Source organism: Triplophysa dalaica, chromosome 3 (genome assembly GCF_015846415.1).
Source record: "Triplophysa dalaica isolate WHDGS20190420 chromosome 3, ASM1584641v1, whole genome shotgun sequence".
Lineage (NCBI taxonomy): Eukaryota > Metazoa > Chordata > Actinopteri > Cypriniformes > Nemacheilidae > Triplophysa > Triplophysa dalaica.
The window spans coordinates 21,306,942-21,322,748 of record NC_079544.1 but is presented as its reverse complement, the minus strand read 5'-3'; the positions used below and the strand labels follow the sequence as shown (position 1 = coordinate 21,322,748).

General features: G+C 36.3%; 2 long non-coding RNA genes across 2 annotated transcripts; both read left to right on the top strand.

Moving 5' to 3' along the window:
• The first annotated feature begins 1,662 nt into the window (after window positions 1-1,662).
• Window positions 1,663-6,749, top strand: LOC130415153 (uncharacterized). The gene is made up of 2 exons (XR_008905891.1): window positions 1,663-2,153; window positions 2,238-6,749. It is a non-coding gene; the product is annotated as an uncharacterized LOC130415153 (long non-coding RNA).
• A 7,216-nt stretch (window positions 6,750-13,965) lies between these two features.
• On the top strand, window positions 13,966-15,584 carry LOC130418146 (uncharacterized). The gene is made up of 3 exons (XR_008906299.1): window positions 13,966-14,672; window positions 14,904-15,037; window positions 15,253-15,584. It is a non-coding gene; the product is annotated as an uncharacterized LOC130418146 (long non-coding RNA).
• The last annotated feature ends 223 nt before the right edge of the window (window positions 15,585-15,807 follow it).

Here is a 15,807-nt window from a genome sequence, read left to right as displayed (position 1 = left end):
AGGTCCCCACAGCTGGTCTTGGCATCAAGCTTGTGGTAGTGGATATTCTCATAAAAACTAGTTTTCATGTAATATATATTTAATATGTAATAGTTTAATGTACTGTATATATTAAACTGTGATTCCCTAACATTTTTGTCGTAAGTACCCCAAAAGCCCCATTAGAAGTGCTTGAGTAACTCATTAATATAAATTTGGTTTATGAAGCAACTTGGATTTTTATAGACTCATCTTTTAGTTTTATATGAGAATCAGCTGATACAGTAGCTTCTAAAAAGCTGTTATGTTAACCTCTCAAAACTAATAATACATGGTAACCCGAATTCAGCAAATCATTTTGACAGGCTTTTTCCAATTTAAATTAAAAGGTCTTTTTATTAACATGTATGACATTATATTTACAAATGATTAAACCAAATTGCCTGTTTGTGAAATTTGAACGTCGTTTCTCAACTGAAACCCGAAAGCCAACGACTTTGCATCACATCACGGCACAACATTTTTTGCTAATAAAATATTTCAACTTCACATTTCATGTACAGTTTTTTGTGGCAAGTAGAGTGTTATAAGAGGGATATTGTACAAGAGCAAGAAGCCCCTTCAGTGTTATACAAGATGTCGGGGCTAATTTATGCGATAACAACCTGCTGATTCTACATTTTCCCTTACATAACATTTACATTTTATTTTGTTCTCTTCCCATAAATTAAAAGTGATGTTAATGCATTAATTAGGAAAAATACTATACTTTTATACAGCTTTGAAATGATTTGAGTAATTAACAGTACGTTTCACTAAATAACTTTTCCATTGTGATTTTTCAAGTGCTTTCTAATGTGTGGAAATGTACATTTAAAAACAATTTCTTCATTTAAAATCACAATCTGGAGATGGCTACTGCCTGTAACCTTCTCTCTCTCTTTCTCTCTCACTTGTCCAGCATGGAGCCTGGTGTCAGACACAATAACATATACTGGAGACAACTTAACCTTTGACCCTTTGCACTCTTTGAAATCAGTAGACAATCACAGCATAGCTGACAGGGCAGGAGTTACTCCCCCACATCATTTTGAGACTGACACTGAAAGCAGAGAGAAACTGCAAAAAAAACAACAGCGACACAACATGAAAGACAAGAGATTGTTTCTCGCAGTAACAAACGGCATGGAATTCGGTCAGGTGAACCTCACAGATCTCACATAAACATACAAAGGGTCAACATACAGTTCTGCCACAATTACCTAATGTCCCCCACTCTTGACTGGTGATAAGTGTCTAAAAAAAAACTTTTGCTCATAGGCTGATCTTTCTTAGCTCAGGAGATTTGATTGCGTTCTGCATAGTATTTCATATTTCAGTATCAACTTAGTCTATGATGTTTCTTCTTAAGTTCATTTCTTGTAAGTATTTCAAACAAGGTTTTGTCAAGCCATCACTTGGTCATAGTTAAAGGACAGTAATTTATTTGGAAATTAAAAGGCACTCTCATTCTCAAGTCAGTTCTGAACGGTGCATGGTTGCAGTAAACATTATTGTTGGCATTAGAGTGGTGGTACTTCAACACAAAAGAAATGATAAAGTCTATCATGGTGGAGAGATAACAAATGGGTACATAGCATTCCTTTCCAAGTGTGTTTCACTTGCTCTCATTGTCCTCTCTCTCTCACTCTTACTTTGGTCAGGCCATATCTCATACTGTACATGGACAGGATCTTTACATTCAACAGTGGGATCACCTCACAGCTACAGTGGATAAACTTCATCCAGTGGATACATTTCTTCTCAAACTTCATATATTAGGAGAAATGTTTAATGGATTATGTTTTCAGACGTCTGCGTTTGGTAGCTGGGTACAAGATTGAAGCTTTAAAATTTGGACTGATCTGAGGCACAACAGTCAAGTTCTTCTCCAAATTAAAAGAAAACAAACTTTGGACATTAACTTTATTCCATTCCGAATTCATGATTGACATCTTGGAGCGAATGCACAACTTTTGAACAGCAAGGATAATCGATCCTGTGCAGCTCTGCAGTTCATTATCTACACCTCACATCAGTACCTGCAAGTCTGTGAAAACATCAGCGAGGTTTATGAAGCATAGCGTGTGTTTCTGAACAACTTCTAAACTTGTTTTCAGCATGCTGAGATCAAGGTAATCATTTTAAGATACAAGTGTAATTTGGTGGAAATTGGTTGGGTATAGGTGCTGCTGTAATGAACCAAACATTCCTCCTAGCACTTCTGACAAAGTGCCGACAAGCCATTCTGAAGGAAATTGAACAGAACCAAGATGTGACGCAAGAAAATGCAACAACAACAGTCCTGGCCTCGACAACAGCTCCCCCAAAAACAACCAGACAATCTTACGACAATGCCTACTTCTACATTCTGTTTGTAATGTTTTTCTACTCTTTCCTGGCTGTTACCCTGTTAAAAGGTTTGGTTCAACACGATAAAGCCAAGAAGGATCCGTATGAGGAGTTCATGGCCCCCATGGACTCCCCTGAGAAAAAATACAAGGAAGGCCCATTCAGTAAAAAAAACGATTTTGAAGAGGAAAACACAATCTAAGCAAGAAGTCCCACATGTTAAAAACATGTAAACCGTAAACATTGACAATTCGGTGCAACAAAAAATGGATGTAAAAAAAATTGGATTGAATTATTTCCATTTAAACCTCTTGTGCTGTTATTGGCAGACCTTTTTTATATAGTGAGATCAGCTGTTTGTCTCTGTGACCCCTGCGCGCAAAGTTACAAGCAATTGCAAGGTGAATTTACAAATTAACAAAGTCGACCTTGTAATTACATTTGTTTTGACAAAATCAGAATTAGGAAGTAAGTTTATACGATGTGCGTTCGGTTTTTTTTTGTTTGATGTGGAGAGGTTAGATTTAATCAAGCAGAAGGCTGAAAGCAGGGATGCGGAGCGGGGAACGGCCGCGCATGCGATCCGATCCGTACAGAACGCGGCGAAAAATGCGCACAGCGAGCGCTCGTCTAATTTCAACCTCCCGCTGACCCCGTGTGATCTTACATCAGGACGCATGGAACCTTAGACTTTATCGGTACTGTGAATTAACGTCAATTGCATCTAGCAAGGATGGCGGGGGATGCCTTTAATGAGAACATACGCTTTTCATTTTGACGACATTCTGCCGGCCAGCTCATGAAAGCCAGATTGTGGAGAGAGGGTGCAAGCGGTCTAATCTGGAGGAACGGACGAACAACTCGCGATTTGCACCCTCCTCCCTCCCTCCCTGCCTCGCTCTGGCCGGGTTTCATTGGAGAGAAGCAAATCAAAGGCTGGTCGGTTGATGGTGGCAGCGAGAAGCGAGTTCAGATGGTGATGTTAAGAGGACCAGGGCGTCAAACGTCACCAGGGACAGGATTTCGCAATCGCATTAATTGCAGATGTTGGCAAAATGACAGCTGGGATTGAATAATTACCGTGTTTGAAGGTCATAACAAGTCTAAAAATAAACTAGAACTAAGTGTAGTTTACAGAAAAATTAAGCATAAATTAAGTTTTTATTTTGTCACTGAAAAACTGCGTTAAACAATAGGCCAGTTTGGTCGAAAATAAAGTGTGCAGGGAGGCAAAATAAAATGTATAAAATAGATGCACACATTAAATTCTGGTGGGAGTAAGTGTATTCGAAAGTCTGACAACTTTTTAAATGTAGTTACACTTTAGTGCAGGCATTTGATGGAGGCCTGAATCCCCCTTTACCATCTGAAGTAGCTTATTGCTTTCATTAAGAGGCTCATAATCATAAATAGCTCATTTTGGTCCTATGTGTAGCTTTTAAAATATATTATAGCCAAAAAATGCACTAACCGTTCTGTAAGTCACTTCGGAGAAACGCCTCTGCACACAGCAATAGTTCTATGCACAATGAATTGTGCGAACATAATCACATTCAGTGATAGGATTTCAGTGGTAGAATATTTAACCAGAACCCAGAAATAGTTTATTTAAGGGCAGCTGCATATCCTGGGTTAAAAGAGGAGCATCCTGACCCGAGGAAGGGCCCGACCCGTCTTAATTTAATCTATCCGCCCGCTTCTCTTTGAAGGCACGTCGCAGCCCGCGGGCAGAGCTGACCACCTCTTTCCTTTGACCCGATCACACTTCATAGAGGGGGATAGGAAAAGCAAACAAGAAATGTTTTCATTCGAACACAAACTGTTGCTTAAATGCCACTACAGGGTCATTTTACTGACTGTGCCCATTTGTAAAAAAGAAAATGATGGAAAGATTGAAAATACTTATTGACACTTTACATTATGGTAAAAATGCCATTACATTTAGCTAGCGTACTTGTGAAATTTTTGAGCTGGTTGTGATTTCAGATTGATTTCGCCATGAAGTAAAAAGTATTGTATATTATATTATTGACACATTTCTAAATGATGAAAAACATCTGGATTTTTTAAATATGGATTTCAATTTACAATACAAATAAGAACAATAATAACAATAATAATCATCATCTGTGACATTCTGATATGGAAAATGTAGACCAAATACCTTTTAATTTTATATTGTTTTTTTCCTTTCTTTTCTTGGGCAATAGAAACTAAAAATAAATGCAAAAATATACCAAATTAACACATTCTGCACCTTTGCAGTACAACGCCCGTTGGCATTTTAATGAATTTGGTTGTTTGTAATTGTTATAAAAGTCCGTATACAGTATGCATTTATTGTATTTTTAAATTCAGTCTTTTTATTATTTTTTGTTTAAATAACTTGATTGGATTTTTTCATTAACAATTATGTTACAGAAAACTATTGTAAGATTAAAGTGTGACTATATCCTTCATTTTTATTTAATCCCATAGTATTTTTGTCCCTAAACAGAACTTAATAGACATAATCAAACCCATAGTAGAGGGGTGGTTACAACACTAGATCCAGCAGTCACAACAATCTAGAAATGAAGCGTTTGGTTCCAAAATGAGATAACTCAGTTGTCAAAAAACATTTTTTATTGTGCATTACGATCTTTTTTTTAAGCTTTATTGCAAACCAATCTCATTTTTGGTCTCAAACTCTTAAAATATTGTTCTGTTGTTCATGTATACAGCGTTCCTGTTATACACAATGTTACATGACAGGAATAGGTCATTTTTAAACCTTGTTTATATTGTGACTAACACAATTTTTGTTCTCCAGCAGAGAAGACTTTGAAAAGTCTTGTTTTGTTTATGATTTATTCATTCATATTTTGTTTTATGAAACTCTACATTACTTTGAAAATGAGGTTCACAAAAAAAGGTCGTAGTGAAATAAGCAACTTATCAATTTATTGAAAAAAGGGTCCATATGCCAGTTTGACTACCATGTAGCTTTATTTTTTACAATTTACACTGTAAATAATTTAAAACTTTAACACATTTTCTTATTTAACACTTATTCATAAGTGATACAGTTAGTGTCAGTTAAAGGGTAAATTGATACAATATCCCTGGACAACATATGAAGAGTTTGATTCCAAAATGATCCGTTTTTTAAATTGTTTTCAAAAAATCATGTTTTTTATTATATTATCATGTTTTATGGTGTTTTATTGTGTTAGTTATCTTTATTTTTTACAAAACAAACCAACTGCAGTTTGAACATGATTGAACAGAAAAAATCATGATGTTTGAATTCATTAAAAAACGGAGTTATCTCATTTTTGAACCAAACCCTTCATATTTATGGTCTTGTATTAATCTAGCATAAATTGACCGTTTTGTGTTGTAAAAACAATTTCCAAGGTATTTGTAATTAGACAAAACTTGTTACTTGTTACAGTGACTCTAATATTTGCTATAGGGTAACAGGGTTCATCCTCTAGTGCCACCTGGTGGACAAATCCATTTACGCACACGTGAGATACTGAGCAGACACTTACAGGACGAGGCAAACGATGCAGCTCATGTTCCAAATGTTCTTTTATGACTGGTGATGCAAAGTTCTTGTGCAACTGCCAGTCTTACATTGCTGCCTCCCCAACAAACCTTTGATATACAGAACGAACTAAAACCACAACAGAAACGAAAGTAAGTGAATTTTTTTTTTTAAGTTACTTACAAACCACATATGTAGGCTTCGCTACGTAAGGTTTACATCCACACATTTCTCATGATATATATGCTCATAATAGCCTATAACGGAAATATAAATTGCCGTACGCTTAGTTTCAACTGTCACTTATACTGAAACATTTGAATGTATGAGAGTTTCAATATATTAGCTCTCTATTATTTCGTAAATAAACAGCAGAATATGTGTAAATATCCAATCTTGCAAAAAGTCATACAATGAATTTAAAAGTGCCTTTTACGCACAGTGGCGTCATAATGGAAATGATTGCTAATCACAAACATAACAGCATTATTTTCTAAAATATTTTTTCTTTTTACAGTGTTTTGTGTGTTTTTTGTCACAAAACACTGTGTTTGTGTGTTTGTGTTGTGTGTCCACAACATTTTAAGTGTTGTGTTGGCTAAATCTGAAAACTGTTTTTTTACTAGCACATTACCGAAGTAAATTTTTAACTGGTAACACTTTAAGTTAAGATACCCTTTGTAAAGCAATTATAAATGAGTTCATTAATGATTAATAAATTGTTACAAATGCATAAAAAATCAATCAGAACTACAGGGATTCTAACGAAATACCTCCCAAATAGGCAGTAATTTAAACTCCTTATTTGTACATGTTATGAATGCATAATAAATGTATTTATTCCTTATTTGTTTTACTCGAAAGCAGATTCATTATTATCTTGATGTTGATGGGAAAATAAGCTTTCTTGTAGCTCAGTGGTAAGAGCATTGCGTTAACAATGCAAGGTTGTGGGTTCGATCCCAGGGGATTGCAAATACCTATGTAAAATGTATTGGATAAAGCAATGTAAGTCGCTTTGGATAAAAGCGTCTGCAAAATGCCTAACTGTGAATGTAAATGTAAGCCGTCAGACGGGAGATTGTAGGGCGTTATGTTGTTTTTTCTTATTAATAAAAACAAATAAAAACATCTACATAATGGCACGCACATGCCATACTTACTCCAAAGTCTAAACTCCAAGGACTCTGCCCATCGAAGGGAGTAGGGCATGGGAATGATCATTTCCATGTGGAATTGGCCCCGTGAAGGTTTGGTACGAAAACATGTACCGTTACACCTCTATTGTAAAACCAAATCAATGTAAACATAGTAAATACATTGTTAACATTTTGCATGTTATACATTATTCTTGTAGGCACATACAAAAAGCATTTCTTAATTACTTTATTGCTGTTTTACATAGTAATTGAAGACTTCACATTGGTTCTCTAGTTGCATGAAGAACAAAAAGGTTAACCTGGAACAAATGGCATACAGATAACGAGCAAAGAACACTCCTCAAACTCTACTGAAACAGAATGTTGACGCAATCGGACAAAATTTTATTTTAAGAAGAATTTGATTCTGGAAATATAATAGATTGACAGTCAATCATAAAAATGTCTACCTCTGTATCTAAACAGGATCCACACTTAAAGAAGGAAACAGCAAATGTAGTAGATATACTGGGTTATATACAATAGATGGAAAGATAAATGTTATTTATAACAAAATAAAGCAGTGTATTATTGTCTTTTGCCCTGATTCACACCATCTATCCAGCACCGGTGCAAAGTTCACGTGCAGGATTCATTAAGGGACCTATAATAACGCATTTCATGGGCATGTCTTTTCAGAAGGAGACAAGCTGAGGGCAAAACAACAAGAGACATACGCAGGTACACACAAAAAAATAAATAATTTGCCACATGATAAAGCAGTAAAGAATGTAATGAGGTTGATGCTGAGTTTAGTAATGTTGATTGTGAAGATGATGATGGTGGTGATGAGGATGTTGATGTGGTTGAGGATCTTGAGGTTAAGGATGTTGATGATGGTGGTAATGAGGATGTTGATTGGGTTGAGGTTGGTGTGGTCAATGATGGTGGTGATGAGGATGTTGATTCGGTTGAGATGTGTGATGGTAATGGTGGTGATGAGTATGTTGAGGTTGGAGAGGTTGATGATGGTGGTGATGTGAATGTTGATTCGGTGGAGGTTGGTGTGGTTAATGGTGGTGGTGATGAGGATGTTGGTGAGGTTAGTGATTGTGGTGATGAGTATGTTGAGGTTGGAGAGGTTGATGATTGTGATGATGAGAATGTTGATTCGGTTGAGGTTGGTGAGGTTAATGGTGGTGATGAATATATAGATTCAGTTGAGGTTGGTGAGGTAAATGGTGAAAATGAGGATGTTGACATTGGAGAAGTTGATGACGGTGTTGAGGCGGATGTTGATTGTGTTGAGGTTGGCGTAGTCGATGATGGTGGTGATGAGGATGTTGGTGAGGTTAATGATTGTGGTGATGAGGATACTGAGGTTGGAGATTTTGATGATGTTCGTAATGAGAATGTTATTTCTGTTAAGGTTCTTGAGGTTGAGGATGTTGACGATGATGGTGATGAGGATGTTGAGGTTGATGATGGTGGTGATGAGGATGTTGAGGTTGATGATACTGTAAAAGACCACCCAAAGGCCCAACAACGGAATCCCATGGTATGGTTGAAGGGATCTCGTGTTCTGCTTCTCCTCAGCGATTTCTACATGAAGTTATTCAAGAACTGTTACAATTTAGTTCCAATTTAAATGACTCTGTGGTAAAGACCGATCTGACTCCAATTTCAATATAATATAAAATAACTTATATGTCATTTCAAATGTATCTGTTGATAAGCGTTCATTTATCTATAAATCTTCATATTTTAATATTTAATATTAGAGTTATTCTTTCGATTGGGACCTGCAGTCGCTCAGAGTCTCACGCCGGCCGGGCTCATGGATCTCACGGACACAAAACGGTCAGTTCCGATCTCTAGTCAGAGGTTGCCGGGTAAACTAATATCATTAAGTTTGGCCGCGATATGCTTGCTCAGAAACATAACAATAGTTATTTTAGTCACGATCATGCAACTTGCTAGGCCAGATGATAGGTGGAAATCATGTGAGCTTTAGCAATGCTCCTTTAAAAAATCTAGTATAAACTAGCCCTACCTATCCTGACAAATCGATTTTGCGGTAACAGAACAGGTTCCTTTCAATCTACTTGTAATAACAAACTTTGAAGAATTCAGATAATATTAACAATAACAATTTATTAAACCAGGCAGGCACAACATTAATTAAAATCATAGAATGCATATACAAAGAAATTCCTAATGTACTAAGCAAAGATTATTAACTTAGTATAAGAATAAAATAAAACCACAAAGTTTATCATACCTGGTAAAATTGAGACACACATTTGCAGTGTGGGAAGTTCTGTTTACAGATGCTTCCAAATCAAGACACACAGCTGCAATGTGGGAAGTTCTGGTTACAGAAGCCTTCCTCGAGTCTTTTGCCAATTCACCTTATATACCCAGATGTAACAAAGCCAATGGTCAGCGAGAAAACTTGGTTTGTTTTTTTTCTCTTCAGTGAAGAGAACATCAAAGGAGATCACAATCTACATATAAACAGGATTCCCTGAGAAAGTCACACCTCTTTGAGGAGTGCAGGTGATGGATTAGAGTTAAACAGTTATGATATAATCTCTGTTAGATTTGAAACAACTAGACCTTATACCCATTGCACCATGACCTTTAAAACAATACCAAACACGAATCATCAAAACTTCATACTATGACAATAAATGATACACACAGAATAGAGCATAAGCATTTTCCTAGTGATCAGGCCTGAAGAGATGAAGGGGAGAGGTGTGATAAGAAGAGGGGGTTCAATTCCTGGGCATCAACAACCCCTGAGGGGAGGGCAGGATATCATTCCTCAGGATCTATAAATGGGGTTTGCTTGTCTTGTATCCTAGCATCAAAAACAACCTTAGTTCTTAGAACATTTCCAGCTGCCTTACAATGGTGGTGATGAGTATGTTGAGGTTTGGAGAGGTTGATGATGGTGGTGATGTGAATGTTGATTCGGTGGAGGTTGGTGTGGTTAATGGTGGTGATGAGGATGTTGAGGTTGGTGAGGTTGATGATGGTGGTGATAGGGATATTTATTCAGTTGAGGTAAATGAGGTTGGTGAGATGGGTAAGGTTTATGATGAGGATGTTGAGGTTGGTGATGTTGATGATGGTGATGATGTGAATGTTGATTCGTTTGAGGTTGGTGAAGTTAATGGTGGTGATGAGGATGTTGAGGTTGGTGTGGTTGATGATGGTGGTGATGAGGATGTTGATTCATTTGAGGTTGTTGAGGTTGACAATGGTGGTGATGAGAATGTTATGTCTGATGAGGTTGGTGATGTTTATGGTGGTGATGAATATGTAGATTCGGTTGAGGTTGGTACACTGTAAAAAAAATCCTTTAAAATGTACAGTTAATTACTGGCAGCAGGGTATCAGCCAGTTACTGTAAATTTTACAGCCACAGTACTGTGATTTAATTTACAGACATTTTCTGTAATTGCATAATACAGGAAAAAACTGTAATTTTGAATAGCAACAGTATAATGCTGTATTTTTTACAGCCAATTGCTTGATTTTAATTTACTGTATTTAGAAGAAATACATATTCACTGTATATCCAGTAAGTTTTGCATACTGGATATACAGTGTTTATTTATTTTTTAATTGATACAAAAATATATTACAGACAAATTTTGTACCTTGTTGTACATTAAATATTTTTATTCAGTTACAACTTCATAGTAGCCAACATGGCTCTTTAAACAAGGAATGTTTAAACATTCATGTTTAAACAACACGTTAACCAACATAACCATCATGTGAAAACATCGCAAAACAAAGCCCAAGTGAGTCTGTAAAACGGTCCACATCTTGATCCGTCAGAGCACAACAAGTAGCTGGAACTATGGAAAAGAAAAAAGAGAATAATGTTAGATATTTATAGTCAGAGGAAAAACAGAGGACAACATATACAGTCAGAGACAGAGAATAATAAATGATGTAATTCAATGATGAGATCTGTGTGTGTGTGTGTGTGCTTCTTACGTTTCATCAATTTCACTGAAAATTCATCATTGTGTTTAGAAGAGCGGCAACATGTGGGTTCACTGCAACCTGTTTCTTCTGTATCCTGGCATTTTAGATCACGCTTCTTCTTCCACTCTCTGGATTAATATCTACAAAGAGTCAGGAAAAACAAAATGTTATACATTAAATATACAAAATATATTATATTAAAACACATTAATTAAATGATTAGCTTGCTAGTGTTAAATAGGGGAGACTTCTAAATAATTTGCACTAAAAAAATTCATCTCTCGTTGAGAAATATTGTTTTAAAGGTCTTAACAGGTATATAACATTAACATATCTATAAAATGCAAGTAAGGAAGTTGTTCAACTAATACCTTTGGAGGGGGAGTAAAATCTTTCCGTGACGGGTAGAGCTGTCACCGGACCTGTCACTCCTGCCTCGCGACCTGCCACTGTTTTACGTACGCGACCTGCCACTGTAATATGGTGCAGTGTAGCGACCCGTCACAGTTATATTTTCCAGTTATGCGGCCCGTTCTCCCCATAATGGTATTAACCACGCGTCCAGTCAGCTAATAAGCGTCGCGTCTGCCTCAACTTAGCGTCACGTCTGCCACAAAATCTCTCGCTGTTAAGGTGCGTGAAACTCCGACAGATGCGGACGAGAGCAAACAAACAGTGCAACCATGCTTTTATTTACTTGTTTGTTTACTTTATTCCGCCAGTTTTACTACTAATGGAGCAAGCGTCGCGTCTCATCTGTGCATCTTTAAGTGTCAAAATAAAAACAGTCAAGGCCAAATTGTTGGTGTAGTCTCGTTGTTATATTATATTATTTTATTCATTTTTATTATTATAATTATTATTTGGTCAATATGATGCTTTGATTGATACATTTTAAAAAATCCTGTATGAATTTATTTTTTTAGTGTGTATTCTAATTTAAACAATTGAAATACAGCCCACTACTAATTAAATTAAAAAGATTAAAAAGAGAGAGTTTTTGAAAATGAACTCTTCATTTATTATACATATATGTAATTTTTTGCAATAATAATGATGTAGTGGCACTGGTTTTTAAATTTTCTAAATGAGTCTATGCATGTTCTAGGCCAGGGTTTATCAAACTTGGGTCCGTGGACCCCCAAGAGGCCTCCAGAATGGTTTAAGGGGTCCCCAGAACTTCTTTGAGGAACTAAAGTCAGCAAAAGTTGTAAAACTCTATACTGAAGATTATTGCAGTTTAACTTTTTCAATATGTTGTCCTCAGGGCCGGCCCTGGGCATAGGCGGAATAGGCAAATGCTAAGGGCGCCGCCCACCCCTTGGGGCGCCCGAGCGCCCAAATTACTATTTTTATGAATATATTTTAATTTTTTTATTTTCAATACTACTTAAATATTATGGATTAAAAAAAGCGATCGTCCGATAAAGACAAAACTACAACATTGCTTTCCCGAATCCCGATCCCCCCGGTCCGACTGAGTGACGCATCAATCTCCCCCGCCCCCGCCCTGCTGAAAAACAAAACAAACATCCGTTACCTGTGTGTGATTGTGAGTGACAGATGGCCGAATTCACTGACACTGATAAGTTGTCATTATGTCAAAAAGACCGAAGCCATCTGGTGCCCAGGGAAGAAAAAAAAGAAGAGAAGAGGAAGAAAAACGCGAAAAAGACAGAGGTAGGTAATGATTAGTTTATCTATGTTGCATTAAGTTAGTTCAACGATGCCTGTAAAGTTCGCTAATTTGAATTAGCTTATGACATAGTTAGTCGAACTTGTGCAGTATTTTATGGTATTTTTATTTGAATTGGCTAAATTAGTAATGTTGTATGTATTATTTTTTCAGGAGATGTTTTACTTTAACTTCACTACATTTGAAAGACAAATATCGTACTTTTTACTCCACTACAATTCTGTCAAGGTCCTTGAGTAGAAAGTAGTGACATATAACTCTTTATTTAAATGAGTTCTGCATAAAATGTTGCTATATAAACGTAAATCTTTATTTAAAATGAGTCCTACATAAAATGTTGTTATATATATATATATGGATTATATATATGGATTTATTAAAAATAGCTACATTAAAATTCAATTTAAATAAAGATTTACGTTTCTCCTCTGTTTCATGGTTATAACATCATAAAGTGTAGTAGGACATTGCTGCCATGCCAGATATACTGGAAACAAACACTTTCAAAATTAATTTTGAAAATGTAACTACTGTATGCTAGAGAAGTGCTCAATGAATAGAATTTTGTGCATGAATACCAGATGTAATTATTCTTGCTGTTTGTGTTTTTAAGCTATAATGTGGTTTAGGTGCTGCCATATTTTTATAGTTTCACTACACTGTAACGAATTGCTGTAAAAACTACAGCGTTATTTTACAGAAGCTGACTGTATTTTAAATAATACAGAATATTGCTGTAAAGTGCAATGCATTCTGGGGTCACGTGACGGATTAACTCAATGTACAGAATATTGCTGTAAATTTAAAATCTACAATGGCGGGATGATCTTCAACAGTCGAGATTGGTGTAGTGCGCAAAATGAATGATTCACACCTGTGGTAAGTAACTTATTACGTATTTTTTTCCATATTTGGTAACTATCATACTGGTTACTTTATATAGAGGTATCTAAATTCGCGGTTCATATTGCTAACCCCGGATTCAACCTCCATCCGCGGGGACCGAAGCAGTCTTGCGGGGTTTCAGCAGCGCCCTCGCGGTAAGATTTCAAACATTCTCCGTCGCTATAGCACCTGAGGACAGAAGTTGTTCATGTTATTTAGAGTTTTTGTTCACACCAGGAGTGAAGGCGGTATGTGACGAGCTACAGTTCATTGTATTAGTAAATTGACGGTTTTTTTTTTAATGTTGAACATCGCGCCCGCCGTAGACTCGGTAAAAGTTACATGCTTCGACAGTTGGGATACCACACTCGCTCGTGATTATTCTGTGGTGTAATTCAAATTTGCAAATGCAGTCATCCGTTAAATCGAGCGCCCAAATTAAAATGAGTCACCATAGCTTGAGGTAAGTCGATGTTCACGGAGGATAGCCCGGTAAAGTGATTAATGTACGTAACCATCTAGATATACAGTTTATGTATCGGAGGCCAGCTGAGAGCTTGAGCAAAAGACGTTAGCGACATCCTCATCGTTAGAGCAGGACTGTCTCCCAAATAGGACCGTTGGAGGGTGGGAGTGAGACCCGTTACAAAATACTAGTGTGACAATTTCTTGACCGTGACATCCCTAACGTTAGTTGGATTACATTTCTGTATAAGTACGGTTTTAAGTGTAAGTTACTCTGTTTAATTTGCTTAGAGTTTGTTTGTAGAGTCACTTATACTAAAATGTAGTTTAAATGTAAAATGCTTAAAGATAATTGTATAGTCACTATTAACTATTACTATTGTCACATGTATAATTGTTTGTTTTAGGACACACTTTGCCATGCAGGCCACTGGATGCTGACTACTGAAGGTTAGGTTGTGTGTGACGGTGCTCAGCACAGCTTCATGTCTGGCCTTACCACTCTGTTCATAGCATGTTACATATTCAGGCTTGAGTACCAGGATGGGGCAGCGTGTATCTTGGAGTCCAATGAAAGGTATTAATTGAACAACTTCCTTACCTGCATTTTATAGATATGTTAATGTTATATACCTGTTAAGACCTTTAAAACAATATTTCTCAACGAGAGATGCATTTTTTTTGGGCAAATTATTTAGAAGTCTCCCCTATTTAACACTAGCAAGCTGATGATTTAATTCATGTGTTTTAATATAATATATTTTGTACATTTAATATATAACATTTAGTTTTTCCTGACTCTTTGTAGATATTAATCCAGAGAGTGGAACAAGAAGAAGCGTCATCTAAAATGCCAGGATACAGAAGAAACAGGTTGCAGTGAACCCACATGTTGCCGCTCTTCTAAACACAATGATGAATATTCAGTGTAATCGATGAAAAGTAAGAAGCACACACACACACACACACACACACACAGACACACGCACACACACACACACACACACACACACACACACACACACACGCACACACACACACAGATCTCATCATTGAATTACATCATTTTATTATTCTCTGACTGTATATGTTGTCCTCTGTTTTTCTCTGACTATAAATTGAATATCTAACATTATTCTCTTGTTTCGTTTCCATAGTTCCAGCTACTTGTTGTGCTCTGATGGATCAAGATGTGGACCGTTTTACAGACTCACTTGGGCCTTGTTTTGCAATGTTGTTTCATGATGGTAATGTTGGTTAACGTGTTGTTTAAACATGAATGTTTAAAGAGCCATGTTGGATACTATGAAGTTGTTACTGAATAAAATGATTTCATGTACAACAACGTACACAATTTGTCTGTAATGTATTTTTGTATCAATTAAAAAAAAATAAACACTGTATATCCAGTATGCAAAACATACTGGATATACAGTGATTTATGTATTTCTTCTAAATAAAGTAAATTAAAATCAAGCAATTTGCTGTAAAAAATACAGCATTATACTGTTGCTATTCAAAATTACAGTTTTTTCCTGTATTCTGCAATTACAGTAAATGGCTGTAAATTAAATTACAGTACTGTGGCTGTACAATTTACAGTAACTGGCTGGCAACCCTGCTGCCAGTAGTTTACTGTAAATTTTACAGGATTTTTTTTACAGTGTATCATCAGCTTTTTAATAATAAAATGTAACACCCAATGGTCACAT